The sequence below is a fragment of the Notolepis coatsorum genome (genome assembly GCF_963971535.1).
Source record: "Notolepis coatsorum genome assembly, chromosome: 3".
Lineage (NCBI taxonomy): Eukaryota > Metazoa > Chordata > Actinopteri > Aulopiformes > Paralepididae > Notolepis > Notolepis coatsorum.
Window position 1 is genome coordinate 207,343,648 of NC_140167.1, and position 11,220 is coordinate 207,354,867.

Here is an 11,220-nt window from a genome sequence, read left to right on the forward strand (position 1 = left end):
AGCCTGCATGGTGCACACAGACACTTTCCACTAAATCAACTAAGTACTTTTAATTAAAGGTAGATTAATAAAACTTTAAATACAACTTTGTTAAATTACAGGCTCTGCCAAGAAAGGACACAGGAGACATTCACAGTATAAATTACTATATAGTTATTCTATATTACAGCTATATATATTATATTATAGCTATGTATATATATATATAGCATAGCTGTTTTATAAACGTATTATAATGTGAACTCCAGACCTCTCTGGGCAGAGCCTGGGTGGTGGCTGGCCGGCCATAGAAACCTCTCCCCTCTCCCACTCAACTCCTCCCAACACATAGGACCAAAACAAAACATAAAAAGAAAAAGAAAAGTGCAATACCAAGCGGGGCTATTTGCTTGCTATCTCCTCTCTCTCTCTCTCTCTCTCTCTCTCTCTCTCTCTCTCTCTCTCTCTCTCTCTCTCTCTCTCTCTTGTTCTTGCCCTCCCCCAATAAGGTTGTTTCTATATTGATATTGAGTTGGTTTTTTATTCTATATCAATCTAGCCTGGATTCTCAGGTCAATGTCCCAGATATAGATAGGGAGCTTCTTGTGAGATATAAACAACCCCTGCAGCATTTCCCAATTTGAGCTTGTTGTTCCGCTTAAAAAAAAGAAGAACAACAACCTCTGCTCCAACAAGCATCTGATATTGTATCCTCTCCAGAGCAAATGCTGCCTGTGCCAGATTTCTCCAAGGTTTGTCTTGAGTAACCGGGTCATGATTTCTGGGAAGAGATGTTGCTTTTGAATGGCTCAAGAAATATCTTCTGGTGCTTCTGAGCGACACAAATCAAGTGCCATTCAGCTCTATCATATATCAGCTCTTCATACTCTACTATCAAATATTCAGCTCTATCATATATCAGCTCTTCATACTCTACTATCAAATATTCAGCTCTATCATATATCAGCTCTTCATACTCTACTATCAAATATTCAGCTCTATCATATATCAGCTCTTCATACTCTACTATCAAATATTCAGCTCTATCATATATCAGCTCTTCATACTCTACTATCAAATATTCAGCTCTATCATATATCAGCTCTTCATACTCTACTATCAAATATTCAGCTCTATCATATATCAGCTCTTCATACTCTACTATCAAATATTCAGCTCTATCATATATCAGCTCTTCATACTCTACTATCAAATATTCAGCTCTATCATATATCAGCTCTTCATACTCTACTATCAAATATTCAGCTCTATCATATATCAGCTCTTCATACTCTACTATCAAATATTCAGCTCTATCATATATCAGCTCTTCATACTCTACTATCAAATATTCAGCTCTATCATATATCAGCTCTTCATACTCTACTATCAAATATTCAGCTCTATCATATATCAGCTCTTCATACTCTACTATCAAATATTTCCCAAACTAGGCAAATCACACCAAACCTATCTGGATGGCTGGACAGCACTCTGGATAAGGGGGACAATATGTTTTGTTTTTATTTAGGTTGAACTGCCCCTTTAATACCACCACTTATAAGCATAATGGATGGATACTTGAGGCCAGTAGGACTCAGACTCATATTACAAAATACACGTTGTTCCTCAACCAAATCAACATCAGGTGATGTACAAGCTCTGAAGAAGTGTGATCTAAACTGTGTGCTGTACCAGTAGACTGTTACCATGGCAACATTAACTATTGATACACATGGCAAAATCACAAGCAGTGTATAATTAATGTATAGTGTATATTATATTACCCCTGGCAATTCAAATGCCTCAAGTGTCCTTATAGTAGCCAAAGCAACAGACAGCCCAAAGTCCATTTATGTAGTAAAGTCTAAAACGTCTAAAATCCATAACCATATGGAATGTATGGAACCCGTTCTAGTGACTGGCTGGTCCTTAAGGTCCCTGAGTTTGCTCTGAACAGGGTAAACTGCATTTTGCTACGATGCCCCTCTAGCTCATGGAATGAACTCCAACTGTCCTTAAAGCTCGAGATTCTCCCCTCTGTTGCAGAGTTTAAAACCTTGATCTCCAACCTTTCTAAATCAAGATGTACGTGTTTTAATTTATTTGTTATCTTTGCTTTTGCCTAGTCTTGTCATCTTATTGTTATGATTTTATGTGCTGTGTGATTTTATATGCTTTTTTGTTGCTTATTTCTTTATGGACACTCAATGTGACTGTAAATGAGGGAAACCTCAGTCGCCTTTCAAGTTTAAATAAAATGAAAATTAAGTTTCAAGTTTGTTTATTATTTGTCATAATAAAATACAGAATACTTTATGATGAAATGCTTGTTTCTGTATGAGCCCCTGAGAGTGTGCTTCATACAGTAAAAAAAAGTAAGTACAAAAAAGTTATTAACTCATTCTGCGCCAACCACGTAATATTACGCGTTTGCTCGCCAACCGTTGAGCGCCAAACACGTAATATCATTTATTATAAATGTTTTGGGATATTCTATACACTCTCACGGACCTCGCTGTTATCATTGGAACTCATTCTGAGACCCCGAGAGTGCAATGCCCGGCCGAATCCTGCTAGGTGGCAGTATCGCCTACCCTTTGAAACCTTATTTCACACTGTGTGTTACATTTTATATGGTCCGGGCGGAGAATTTTTACCCAGGCAAGTGAAACGCTTCATTCGAGCACCTTGGTTTGAAATTCAGACTCGGAAGGGGAAGCTGATCGCCACACCTGGGCTATATGCTGGCCGGAGGTGATCACCACACCTGGGCTATATGCTGGCCGGAGGTGGGCGTGTCACCACACCTGGGCTATATGCTGGCCGGAGGTGGGCGTGGTCGGACAGATGAGAAGGTACATGTGAGAAGTTTCAAGTAGGTGCGCGGCTGCGCGCGTGCGCAGAGGACATCCCATAGCGAAGCAGAAAGCTACGCCAGTATCATATAACTAGGGTTACCTTCGTTTTCACGCTATCTCCCCAAAGGTTAATTTCTGGGTACTTTTTACACCCCTGCCTGGCGCCTCCTGAGAGCCAGTGGGCAGGGCACCAGGAGGAGTGGGCAGGGCACCAGGAGGAGTGGGCAGGAGGTGTTTGATTGATTGATTGAAAAGTTTATTAACAGATTGCAGAATGGGTACAGTACAGTACAGCTCAATACATACAATTGTTAAGGGGATGCAGACCACAGAAAGACTTTCGTCTTGTTTACATCAGGGTCCCCCGTTTTCAATTCATCATAACATATATGACATACATGACATACAGATAGACAGTACTGCTACATCTATACATTTATGACATACCAGATTTACAAATACAGTACTGTTTGTGATACAAAATGGGTAGGCGGGGTGGGGGGGGGGGTACCTGTACATTGGAGGGGGTTGGGTTAGGACATTTACAGGGGCCAGTTTCGAATTCTCCCGTAGGTTCTCCTTGAGAGTGGTTTTAAAAGTGGGTAGTGATTCACATTCCTTTACAGCTTTGGGTAGGGCGTTCCACATTGATGTGGCATAATTGCGAAACGTGTTTAGTCCCTTGTTTGAGCCGAATCTGGGTTTAACATGATTTGTGGAGCTCCCTCTGGTGTTGTGGTCGTGGTATTCACTGACCTTTGGGAAGTATTTTGACATGTACATGGGTACCTTAGTGGTGTAGTGTATCTTGTAGACCAGGCCCATTGCAAGTTGCTGTACTCTGTCGTCTATTGACAGTGTCGAAGGCCTTTTGTAGGTCCAGCATGACCATGCCGCAGTATTTGCCCACGTCCACCTCTTGTTTGATGTGGTCGTTCAAATAGAGAAGGCATGTGTCAGTGGAGTGGATTGGAATTCGTAGATTCTATTTCTTTCCGCAAGGTACTTTACGACCTGTTCGTATACATTTTTCCATGACTTTCGAGATGGAGGTAAGAATAGAAACAGGGCGGTAGTTGCCTGAGTCTAATTTGCTGCCCTTTTTGTGCAGGGGGGTTACTCTCGCAATTTTGAAGTCCTTGGGGACGTGTCCCTGTTTTATGGAGAGGTTTATTATGTGTGTGATAACTGGGGTGATGGCGGCTGCTGAGTCTCTGAGGAATTTGGAGGGGATGTTGTCATGGCCAGTGGCCTTGTTAGGTTGGAGGGCACTCCGTTTTTTGAGTACCTCAGCTGTTGTTACCATTTCTAGTTTGAAATCGTCTTTGCGGACCCCTAGGTTATTGTAGTAGGCTATGATGTGTTCTACCCCAAAATGCCCTGAGTGGGAGGGTAGTTCTATATCATGCTAGCTTCCGCTCAGCGTCATATTGCACATATCTCGCTCCAGTGTATATGCACTGAATAAAATTTCAAAATGTACCTTTACATACCAACATCCGTCTGACCACACCCCCATCTGCTACCTACATAAGCAGGCGTGGGGCCACACACTCATCTCCTTCTCAAATTTCACCCCAATAAGAAGTGACCTGTATACTAATCACTTGAAACGGGAAAGAAAGTATTTAGCTGAAGAGAGGAAAACAGAAGACAAGGAGATACGTTGACATTATATCTTTATTTTCTCTCTCACTATTTTCGAGAAAATACGGCGATATTGTCTTCGTCACTGGAGTGTCTGGAAGATGATAATCATTCTGACCTCCACCGGCTTTTTCGTATTAGGGGCTCGCGCCGCTGATATACTCCCCACCTGCAGTCCTCCTTGCTGCGGCTGGATAGGTATTGAACCTCCGGTCATACAGCTGGACTGTGGGAGGCACCGGCTGTTGTGAGAAACTGGTTGCTTCCGAGCTGGGTGAGTAATGTTTTGCTTGCGAGCACTAGTTGTCTGTTAATGCTATGGGGGTTAGCTGACAATTTTACGAAGGCCGGCCCCAGATTGGGGTCCTCTGCTCGGCTTCTTAAGCGGCGGACGGAGGATCTTGGTCTGACGCCCATGATGGTCAACCTAGTGGGCCGCGACCGAGACCTGGTTGAACCCGGGATTCTCTGGACAAGCGGATGCTTCTCTGTCCCGTGCAGGCCCCATCTTTCACATGAACGTGGAAGTACACCCTAAAGCACGAGGAAAAGTGGGCATGGATCTTCTTTATCGGTAGTTCCATGCTCAAGTCGCAGCCCGGATGGGAATTGAGCCGACTCCACTGCATGTCTGGTAAATCACCGTTGAAAACTGTGTTTGACATTTCTTTTTCTCTGCTCTCTTAGGATGAGGGGGGTTTCAGGCGGCGGCCTGTCTGAAGTGTGGCTTATTATGTCGTTGTGTACAGTTTAGGTGATAGCTGCTTAGCTGGCGTGCTAGTTTGTGGCCTACTGTTGTTAGCCAGTCAGCTGTTAGCTGCGGCGCTAGCTTGTTGTGTTCACTAGGCTAGGAAACGTTAGCTTGTTGCTATCAGTCGGGCGGCTGTTAGCTTAATGCTACACTGTTGAACGTTACTGTGACTATAACATGCCTTAAACACTCTGACTACGACGTCATCTTTGACAGAGGATGTTAGTCGACCCTACACCCGGGTGCCATGCCAGCGAGGACTTCGTCAACATGGAGAACGGCGGCTGGGTGGCGTAGCGGACATTACCTTGTCACCAACGCAGGAGATGCCGGGTTCGACTCTGTGTCCCGTTAACCAGTGTTGCAGTTCTCTCGGCCTGCGCTCAGGGTGGAGGTAGGAGTCCTGACCGGACTTTAAACACTTCTTCTTTTCTTCCCTTCTAAATGTTTTGTAATAACGATGTTTCCAAAACGTGTGTTGCTGCAATACATTGAGAATACGACGCGTGTTGTGTGTGAATTGTCTTGTCACTGGTATAGCTTCTCTCTCCATAGAAAATCGGCGTTGTTTTTTACATGTGTAAAAATGAACTGGTTAGTTGTGATGAGAACATGTGTGTTCATGTAACGTTTGTAACGTGGGTGAACTCACAACTAAGAGGGTTAATTAACCTGTGAAGCTATGCTTAGTGACATGTGATTGAGGAATGAATCTTTTTCTCAGCCTGTGATGACAATGAACAGCATGTTCACATATTAACAGGAGTACCTGTTCAACCTGGTCGTATCAAGGGTAAGGTAGGAGGGGTGACCCCCCCGGTTTCCCTGGGGCTTCCCCCCGTCCTCTCAGACATGTTTGTTACAATATATTGTGTCACTGTGTTTGTGGGGATACGATGTAACCCTCAGCTTAAGTTGCTGGGGTTGTGCTTCCGCTTGATAAACTATTCTTTTCCTAAAGAAAAGGTTGTTTGGTCACTTATCATGTGTGCTTAGCAAGGCCTGTGGCCAATACGTAATCAAGGACTTATGTCTCTCTCATTATGAAAAACGGCGTTCCTCTGTAGTAAGAGTGTACTTTTGCCATTTTTTGTTGTGATGAAGGGTTGTGTGTGTCGTTGGGATCTACAACTGGGTTAGGTTTGGCCCACAGAAGCACATGTGTAAGTCTGGTACCGGGGCTCTTAAAGGGGCCCTCTCTGTTCTGTGTTTTTTCCTTAGTAAAACTCAGATAGCAGGTTAGCACATGAGCTATGTGAAGCTGTTAGATGCTTCATGTAGCAATGTAGCATGCTATGACTGGGTCATGCTCTACTTTGTCATTACATCGTATCAGGGGTGAGGGGTCGTAAAGGGGTGAACTGGTAAACCTTTCCTCCCCTTTTCTGATTGGTCAGGGGTTAAAACCCCCTGTCCTTCAGGGTTCCTGTCACGTTGCTGTTCGGCACGTTACAGGGTAGGGGGGGGGGGGGGGGTTTCCTGGTCCCACGCCCTGAAAAATTGGGCGTGTGCACCATGGAAATTCCCCCGCCATAGAGTACGTCACTGAGCGCGTTTCTATTGGTAAGACTTGTGAGTTGTTCAGGTTCCATGTTGTGGATCTGTTTCAGGGAGTTGTCGGAGCTCCTCCTCACGAAGCTCCTCCTCAGCCTTCTGTGAGTTCGGACCCTCCTTCCCAGTGAGGGAGCCTCCTCAGAGTTTCAGAGCCTCCTCCTCAGATTGTCAAGGTGAGTAGAACTTCAAAAAGGAGTTCTGCTCTACTGTATGTGTATTCGATTCAATTCGATTATTGAGTGTGTATTGCTTTAGTGCCTCCTCCTCGGAGAGCCCTAACCCAAGTGTTACATAGCTCAATGTTGCAATATTTCTTTTCAATCTATACAGCTCGCGTGGGAAGTCTCTCTGAGGATTCCCGTCTCCTCCCTGTGGTGAGGGTGGCGGGATGTAAAAATGAAAACAATTTTTACCCTCAGCCGCGTCACGTGGGATTCATGTCAGTCTGTGTTTCTTTCTTTTTTAATAAAAAGAGGAAAGAACATGAAGCACGACGGCTCCTTGTTGTTCTCCCAGGCGACTTGGAGGAACAATGTCTGGTGTCTTGTTAGACTATCCATTGATGTGTTTGGGTCTCGACGCGTACATAGTGCTGGCTCGGGGTGTTTCTGATAAGAATCACGCATGAGGCTGGTACGCCTTGGTTGCTCGTTATTAAAACAGCGTTTTTATAGGGCAACTGGGATGGAGGTTTTCTCTTCCGAGCGCCTGTTACGAGATCTCGACGAATTCTCGTTCATATCTGGGGGATGTTAACGGAATAGATCAAAACATAGGTAGAGGGGTCTCACGCCCTCGGGGTGGGCCACTGAGCGCGGTACGAATGGGACCGTCTGGGTGGCGCCCTCTTTTCATGTTTTAGATCGACACGCATACCTACCCCCTCTTCTGGAGTGGGGATGTCGGTGTGATTAGGGCACGGGACTGGTTCTGGTCACGCTGGTCCAGGTCAGTTAACCCGTTGTCTGCCGGGGACGCAGATCTGCTGTTCTGGTACCCTGAGGGACTTATGTTTTTTTTGGGGGGAAAATGCCGGGTCGGCCCGGGTGTCACAGGGTTGGGCGTTATGGAGACCCTTTGTTGGGTACATGTTGTACCCTGTGCTCCTTTTTCCTTTTGCCCCTCTCTTACGCATGGCGAAGAGGGGGCTGTTGGGGTGGTCTTATGGACCTCCTCTGGCATCCCTGTGTGCTTCCCGGTCCGCCGGGCCCGGTCCGAAGTTGTGTTTCGTCGACCCGTAGGCCTGGGATAACCCCGTTTTGAAAACTGAAACACTTGTACTGCGGTATAGCCACTGTATACCCGCAGGTGTGTTTTTGGAGTTTTTTCTTGAGGGGTTATAGGAACAACCACCGCATGTGGTACCAAGAGGGTGGTTGATTCCCTGGTGTGTTGGAGCGGAGTCAACTCCCGGGTTACCCGGTTGAGTGTGCCCCTGCACGTTCATGACGTCTGCCAATCGTGTCAGCCTTCTCTGCCTCGGCCCCTCTGGGTCGGGGTTTTTTGGTGGAGGCTTTGTCATGGTGCGCAACAATGCCAGCATACGCCCCTTCCGCCGGGGGTGCTGTTTTCAGTTGACCCCTTTGGCGCCTGTCTCGTCCGCAGTGCTCCAGGCTCGGGTCAAATGCCTGCTGCCTGGATTGAGGGATCGACCCCTTCTGGAGGTCGTCTCCCCGGTGCGCTGCCTGCTCCCGCTGTAGTGTAGCCTCTTGAGTGCTTCGAGTTACAGCCATGCTGACTGCCTGAGTGTGCCAGGGTCAGTGTGCCAGGCGGCGTGCTAGTGGGGGGAAGGGCCCGCTCTTGGATGGGCCCTGTCCGAATACGCTGGCGATGTGGGGGGCGGTGTCACTAGTGACCGCCTGGTGAGGTCTTGATGCTGTGAGGTCTTGACCTCTCCGGGCCCCCTTTTTCCGGGGGGATCCAGTCCCTTCTGGGTCTGGGTCTTCCTTCGCGCTCTGCTGCTACGGCCTTGCCACGGGGTTGAGTTTGCTCTTGACCCCGTGATTTTGGGGGCGGTAACGAGGTTTGTTCCTTCCGTTCGTTCCCTGGTGGCATGCGGGTTGTGCGTGTGCGTAGTCGTGGGGTCAAGCCACGGTCTGCTCACCCTGTGCGTTGAGTTGCTCGAGTTCCTCTTTGCACTGTCGGATCCGTCTCCCTCCCGTCCTCCAATAGGGAGGGTATCCTCCATTAGGGAGGGTCGGGGGGCTCGGTCCTCCCCGGTCTGATGGTTGTGGGGGGCCTCAGCGGGGTACATTTGTCGATCTTTTAGCTCCCGCTCAGCTCCTGTTGTGCAATATGACGCTGAGCGGAAGCTAGCATGATATAGAACGATAGGTTATGAATATAACCGTAGTTCTATGAATGCTAGTGACGCTCAGCGTCTAGACGCCACTGCGGCCCTTGATCTTTCCTTGTGGTGAAGTTTTTTGGGAAGGAGATGAGTGTGTGGCCCCAGACGGATGTTGGTATGTAAAGGTACATTTTGAAATTTTATTCGGTGCATATACACTGGAGCGAGATATGTGCAATATGACGCTGAGCGTCACTAACACTCATAGAACTACGGTTATATTCATAAATGTTGTGGCTATGTTTGTGGAGAAAATGTTTAAGTAATTGCCCACATCCAGCTTGTCTGTGATGAGCGTGTTGTCCGTCTTTATGTTTGAAAATCTGGTTTTAAGTTTTTTACTGCAGCCTAGTTGATTATTGAGTCATTTCCAAAGTTCACAGGGTTTATTTTAGTTTTCCTCCGTTTTGTCATTGATGAAATTCTTTTTTGCAGTTTTGATCATGGAGTTTACTTCATTTCTTAGTCTGTTTCTTTGCAGTTTGAGTTCAGTCACGTGGGCTTGGAGTTCACTGCTCGATCTTTTGGTAAGCTTTGACTGACTTTTACTAAACTCAGAGCATTTTTCATAGCGGTCAGTATTTCAGTGTGCATCCACGGCTCAGCGCGATGTTTGTGTGACTCACAGCTGCCCACACACACCCACACACATCCATCTACAGTAAAAGGTGCATTTATATAACAACTTTTATCCAAAGCGCTTTACAATTTCTCACATTAACCCATTCACTCACACATTCACTCACAGGCGGCGGAGGCGACCATGCGAGGTGCCAGCCTGCTCATCGGGAGAGAGTTAGGGGTTAAGTGTCTTGCTCAAGGATGTCTCATATGGGATCCATTATGTGGTGAGACGGGACCACTGGAGGAGTCAAGGTGAGACGGGACCACTGGAGGAGTCAAGGTGAGACGGGACCACTGGAGGAGTCAAGGTGAGACGGGACCACTGGAGGAGTCGAGGTGAGACGGGACCACTGGAGGAGTCGAGGTGTGTGGTGAGACGGGACCACTGGAGGAGTCGAGGTGTGTGGTGAGACGGGACCACTGGAGGAGTCGAGGTGAGACGGGACCACTGGAGGAGTCAAGGTGAGACATGTCATTGATTTCATCTCCATCTGTGGGACATTTTGATGAACATCCTGCAGACATGTCAGATGACACTCGTGCGTCGGTACAAAGGTGCTCCAGTCTCATCAACATTGGGTGAGCATGATTCTATAAACATATTGGACAAATGTAGGTAAGTAAGCATTAACAACTATTCCGTTTTCTTTTTTTTGGCATTTTATTGAAAATGAAAAAATCAGCGTAAACAGATTTGATTTGATTTGATTAGATTAGATTCAAATGTATTGTCATCATACAGCACAAGTACAGTACAACAAAAAGAGGTTTGGCATCCAACCAGAGTGCACATGTACTGTAGCAGTAAAGTGCAACAGCAATATACACAATGTGCAGGTGATTACACTCAGTAGTACAAATCTTTATATTTTGTACCCAGTCTAGTGTACAGAGTTGTAGTATAATATGTACAGTGATACAGGTATAAGGACAGTATGGTAGTGGTCATACTGGCCAGCAGTGTAACTAGTAAGAGTAGGATATGTACAGATATAGATATAGTAAAGGACTATGTGCAGGTAAGTACAGACAGGTGTGGATAGGTATGTAAAATAAATTAAACAGTCAAATAAATCAACAATCATGTAACTCCATTATCGCATGTAGTCTTTCAATAAAATTACAACAATAACATTTTAAGAACTGGAAAAGGATAAATGTATAAAAATACATAATGATAGAGATAAGATAAGATAAGATAAGAAGCAAGAGGGCGGGGCCGGTGTCATGGAGTGAGGTCGCACATTCAAACTGCTCCCCTAACTTTTACAAACTAACACTTTTAATGCCCTCACTAGTCTTTTTTTCCCCCCATTTACTGTAATTGATGATTTCGACAGTATAATATTTTTGTGACAAACATGGCAAGCAAACAGAGGAATAGGCGCGGTGCTGCGTCCTCGGTAGCCGACAGGGAACACCCTCGGACGCTGGGCACGCCAGAAACCACGCTG